Raw genomic sequence first — 6,441 nt, 5'->3', positions numbered from 1 at the left:
CTACGCGTAACCCTTTGAAACACAACATGGGTCTATTAGTTTCCTATGCGATTTCGTGTATGGCTGAGTGTTTCTTCGCTATATCTTTTGAAATCAATTAATTTCATAATTTTATATTCTGAACAAATGTAGTGAGCACTACATTACAGCCATTCACACCATAATAAATGGAAGCTAAGAAAATAAAATATTCGAGTGGGATTTGATCCCACGAGCAAAAACACATCCATCATTGTAGTCCATTGCATTACACCGCAAGCTACTAAAGCACATGGGAATGTTGGTAATTCAGTCACAGATTTATTTACTACGTTGGCCTTCAGGCAACATGTTGTTTTGGTTCTTCTGAAATGACTACCGTAGACACTACCCGAATGTAGGCTACTCATCACGTATTTTGGGTTGTCTCGAGGCAATATATATAGCCATATTTACCACGATATCACAGCCTCTTAATGACACCACATACTGCAAAGTAATACTTAGATCGTCGCTGACAATATCAGCGTAAATGTGAACACTGCCGAGTAGTAACCTATACATGTAGTAATATTCTACCCGCAACACAGTACTGAAGGTGTCCAATTTACATTTAGTCATTTAGCAGACGCTCTTATCCAGAGCGACTTACAGTAAGTACAGGGACATTCCCCCTGAGGCAAGTAGGGTGAAGTGCCTTGCCCAAGGACACAACGTCATTTGACACGGCCGGGAATCGAACTGGCAACCTTCAGATTACTAGCCCGATTCCCTCACCGCTCAGCCACCTGACTCCAGGTAACTTTGTGAGGTTTCTATAATACATACATTTGTATTTGATGTCAAACAAACACACAACACTCATGTAATGCCATCATATTGTCTTTATTATGTGAAGCACGACACACGTTTGTATGAAGTACTATAAACAATTAGTAAGTAAAACAACCAATCAGCGCGCAGCTCATCTATATATTCATGAGCATACCATAAAAGGAGAAAACCTAGCGTTTTTTAGAACAACAAACAGCACCCGGGCCATATTCATATTCAGCCCAACCACTGTTACATACCCTATTCGGAGACCTTAAGGAACAGTGTGAATTACCCCCAAAAAACAGTCAATCACCCCTTTAAGGTTTGCATTGGGTTTAGGTTTCCTGAAATCTTTTTACGAATGTTGATTAGTCTACAGTAGCTGTGTAAGTTAATGTTAGAACTTCCACTCCAATAACAGACAAACTGAGACAGTCAGTAGGCTTGTACTCCGATTTTACAGTTTTCTTGTGCGTCTTATATTTCGAAGCAGTTTATAATCCGGTTTTAGAACAAAAAAAGTGGCTTCGTCTCAATATCTCTACAGACCGTGCAGCTAATTTAATGCTCAACACTTGAACGGGGGCTTATTACTTGAAAGAGGAATTATTTAGGCTACTGTGTTGTCTCAGTTACACTATCAGGGCTTGGAAATACAGTGACTTGCTAAAGTAGACAAATGGCTAGTAGAACATAACATTTCATAATCATTCCAGTTGATCAAACAGCTGCTAGACCCAATGAAATGTTATAGGCTAGCTAGCTCTAGCAAAAATAACGCTAGCATCGCTAACAACATTACTAATTCAACCTTGGTTGTGTAACCAAGCTTTTTGTAAGTTCGTTTTAGATCTAATTGTATATGATCGTGTGGACAATAAGACACGGACGCGGTCCCTTTTCATAACTTGTATTTTACCACTGCTCTTCTTGACATTGACTGATTTCACAAATGCTTTCAGCATCAAGCCTACGGCAACTCCCGAGGGACAAAACACCCTTGTCTGTTGTCACATAGAAAGGTCTGCTACAGTAGGCTATCCTCAGGATTTGCAAGTTAGCTAAACTTCTACTATATCTAAAATAATTTTGTAGACATAACAATGGATTCTGCCACTAAATGAGTGACTTGGCTTTATTTCTGGACATACTATCCACAACCGAAGTGTGTTACACAATGCTGTAGATCGCCTATACTCGTGCATTGCTCTTGGTACCCAGAATGCCCTGCGGCAAGCTGAAAAGCTACTAAGTTAAAGGGTTGATTGACTGGGTTTTTGGGGTATTTCACACTGTTCCTTAAGGTCTCCGAATAGGGTATGTAACATTGGTTGGGCTGAAAATGGCCCGGGTGCTGTTCTATTCCCCCTTATACATCCAGTGAAATTTTCCCTGGAAAAAATGCTAGGTTTTCTCCTTTTATGGTATGCTCATAAATATATACATGAGCTGCGCGCTGATTGGTTGGTTTACAACGAATGAAGCTGCGGAGCAAAGACGCAACACTACCAACACTCAATGAAACATGAAGGTGGAGACTTGAAATAAAAACGTACAAATAAATCTATTGTGTCTACACAACACTGTTTTTGATCAACAGATTGACTAGATATCATTCGAAATGATTACGTTAGTTGTTTCCACTTTTGTTGTCGAAGCAAACAGGATCGCCTTAGGTGGGTAACATTAGCACTACAGCTTAGCAAACAAACTATCGTGATTCAACTCAGCTTCAGTTAGCTCTAGCTATCTTACTGAAAAATAGATCTGGACAAACATGCATCTTGAAATGTAGAATTACATGACAACACGTTTTATTTATTTGAATGAAACAGTCAGGAACATGATATAACGTTAGCCCCATTGCCAATAAACTAGGCTAAATCATCACACATTCTACCTATGTTCTTGCGTTAGCAAGCTAAACTAGTTTACAGTCTAGGTGTTTTTGCTATCTAGCTGTTCTTGCATCCCTTGCAAATCAGCGTAAATAAAAAGCAGATGAGCTAGAGTCTAGCTAACATTGACTAGACGGGCATGATGTTTGTCTATACCGTAGCGTAGAAGATCCATGTGCAGTTTGACCCTCGACACATTTGCGCAAACCATTTTACCAAGGACATTTAGAAAACCTGGGACAATGTAAAGCAGGATTTGTTGCTGTTGCTGAAAAGAGGTGCGTTCCGACCTTATGTTCATCACAACCGCAAGCTGTAGTATGATTTTGTCGGTAACAGTTATTAGCAATGCTAAGGTATTCTGTATCTAGCATCTGCCTTTCTGTAGTTATTTCAAATAGATAATCTTGACAGGCGTTAGCAATAGGCTAGACTGCTATTCGTTTTCTCGCAATTATTTGGGAAGCTTCCCTTCCCCCGACTACAGCTAGTCTAGCTAGAGTCATTCGCTAAGTAAGGTATTTTGATGTGTTTAGAAACGTATTATTATTAGCATTCTACCTATGCTAGATACAGGAGACGTTAGCATTGCTAACTGTTATCGACAAAATCATACTTTCAGCTTGCGTTTGTGATGAGCATAGCACTAAGGTTGGAACAGCACCTCTTTTCAGCAACAGCGGCTTAGCAAATCCTTCTTTAAATTGTCCAAAGTTTTCATTCAAAACTGTCCTTGGTGAAATGGTTCGAGCAAATGTGTAATTGAGGGTCGAACTGCACAGGGATCTTCTCATAGACAAACATCACAGCCCGTCGAGTGTTTGGTTCCTTAGGAAGACGCTGCACAGGGAATGTCAGCATTCCCTGTGCAGCCTGGATCACTTCATTAACCACCGTAGTCCATTTTCAATATGCTAGAAAAACGTTCTTCTTTGTAATTCTGTGGAAGTACACATAGCAGCGTGCAGCAAATCGTGAGCAGTGGTCCGCTCAACGTTAACCGGCGCAACGGTAACGTTGTTTGCTTTCAAAGTGCGTCTTATATTCCAGTGCGGTTTATACTCCGATTTACAAACACAAAGTGCTCATTCTGGGGGGGTGCGCCTTATACACGATGCGGCTTATTTTCCGAAAAATACGGTAATCAGATAAACGAGAGATCGGTTCCCAATTTAGCCTAACATTGTGTTTACATCTGTGTTAGTAGGTATAATAAATAATACCTGCACTGTGTACTAGCTTGTACACTGACATTCTAAAATTATACATCCAAAGGGTTTCTTATCACACAGATTTAATTTGGTCTTGTTTAGGCCAATTCCAAAACTTGTATTTGCTATTAGTTAACATAATATATATGAACATAAATATTACACTGTAAATTTGTAACGTTGTTGGGCACCAAGTTATTTATATTTTTCAAGTCCATTTCTGCTTGATTTCTGCTACCTGTCAAATTGCAGTGTTTTTTTGGGTGTGTAAATTCACTTTGTTTTGTAAATAAACTATGCACTGTGTTATTTCTGTAACACAGAAATGCTATTATAAGTCCCTGGTGCTTGAGCTTTTTTTCCTAAAAATATTTTGGATGTTCCAGCACTTGTAGACCCAGATTATACTGTATATATGAATGAAAACAGTGACCCAAGACTCTGGACTATGGACCCCCTGAAGTAGCCTTGGCCACCCCTTGGCCACCCCATGTATAAAACTCTAGTTCAGCCACTGCGTGTGCATCGAATGTCTCACATTTTCCCACAAGAATAACTGCCAAAGATCGCGAAAAGCAGTACCCTGACATTCTTCACCAAAGCGGAGGGAAATTATTTTGCACAACATGCAACATTGTCGTCGAACATAAAAGAAAATCTTCGATTGACAAGCACTTTGCCACAGCAAAACATATGGCGAGAATGGCAGAAACGCAGACAGGACGTCAGACGACGAGACAAATCACACTGACACAGGCTGTTGCATCCATTTCAATTTTGTTAGATTTTTGGAATTGTTGTATTGTTTCCTTTAAACTAAGGTGAATGTACCTAGATCATTTGGATAGCACTTTCCTTTTTGAACTGACTTTTTTGTATACTTGCATTGTGTTGATCCATAGGTATCTGTTTTATGTTGTGGATAAGTAAAGCCTATTTTGCTACATTTTTGTAGTCCTGGTTATCTTTTGTTTGGCATGTTGGTAAGGTTATTTAGGGGACCATTTCTCAATGGTTTTATTCTTTAATAAATGTTTCTTTATTAATTACTTATTTTTCAACCAGTAACTCAATTATAATTACAAAGAGGGAAATTTGCTACTTTTTATAGCAACATTCACTTGCTCCCGCAATTTCATCGCAACAAACAAAATCAGGAATTTTTGCCCGCAACTATCAAAGAAAAGGCCCGCGAAATCCTGGGGAGACTGATTACGGAATTCCTTTACCTGGCAGTTGAAACTTGGGGCTCTCAATGAGCGCCCTCAAAGTGTTTTCCTTGTTTTTTTATATATATATATATTTTTTTGTAGGCCTAGTCTGTATGTAAAAATGTAACTCTTTGCTCCGGTAGTACAAGTCAGGCCATCTGGTCTGACCCTCCTTTGGATATACAGCCCACCCTCAAATGCCCCATTCCCCTGGAAACCCTGCCCCCCTTCCTTCTCCTCAGATGCCCCTTTCCTCCTGGAGACCCTGCCCCATCACCCCATACTTCATCAGACCTTGGAGTGGTCTGCCCCCCCCCCCCCCTCTCTTGGAGACACAGCCCCCATCACCCCATACATCATCAGGACCTTGGGATGATTTACTCCCTACCTTGGAGACTCTGCCCCCCCCTTTGTCCATCATCAGACCTTTGGGTCTTGTCTGCCCCCCTTCTCTGAACATCATCAGGTCCCTGGACTGCCCACCCTAACCTACCACAATTAGTACACCTAATTGGATGACATCCCCTCCCCATGGTCTTCTGACCAATCGCCTAACAAACACCTCCCTCTCTTGGGGGGTACAAGACCTGTCTCCCAAGGACAGGTAGACAGAATTTGTACTGGGCAGAACTCTCTCTCTGACTTCTGTCAAGACTACTTTCTCAAGAAGGCCTTCGTTTACTGTGAAGCTGTAGGCCTACTGGCATCATCGACTGGTTTTACTGTTCTAGACTGAGAACATCCTGGTGTGTTGTATTCATTGTTGATTGCATCATTTCTTATCAATAAACAACAAAGAACTTGTTCTGGCATTTAACCTTGTATCCTTCTCACCTAGATTTGACACACTTAACCCTTGTGTTCTCTTCGGGTCATTCTGACCCATCAGTCATTGTTACCCACCGTCGTATTGTGACAACTTTACCGCATACAAAAACAAAGTGAAGCATTTTCTTTTAACCGTCAGGCTGTCTCAGACCCTCCACATTGCGAAGGTTAAAAGAAAATTATTTTTATTTGTTTTTGTATTGGGTAAAATTGGGTAAACACAACGATGGTTCGTTATGAACCTTTGGGTCATGTGACCCGAAGGCAGCACAAGGGTTAACAGAAGGCAAGCGGTGCAGAGCATTAAAAAACGCTGTAGTGGACACGCACCGTCAGTCTGGAAACCAGTTGGGCGATAACACTAGCCTGGCTCTGCCCTCCTACGTACTTCCGCTCAATTTTGATTTAGCTTCTGTACTAGGTCTGGCCATTCGGTACGTAAGTCAGATTTTTCAGGTTGATTTTCAACCGGCCAATCAGCGAACAGAGGGAGTGGCT

Source organism: Osmerus eperlanus, chromosome 7 (assembly GCF_963692335.1).
Source record: "Osmerus eperlanus chromosome 7, fOsmEpe2.1, whole genome shotgun sequence".
Taxonomy (NCBI): domain Eukaryota; kingdom Metazoa; phylum Chordata; class Actinopteri; order Osmeriformes; family Osmeridae; genus Osmerus; species Osmerus eperlanus.
The sequence above is the reverse complement of the archived record's forward strand: the minus strand, read 5'-3'. Positions refer to the sequence as shown.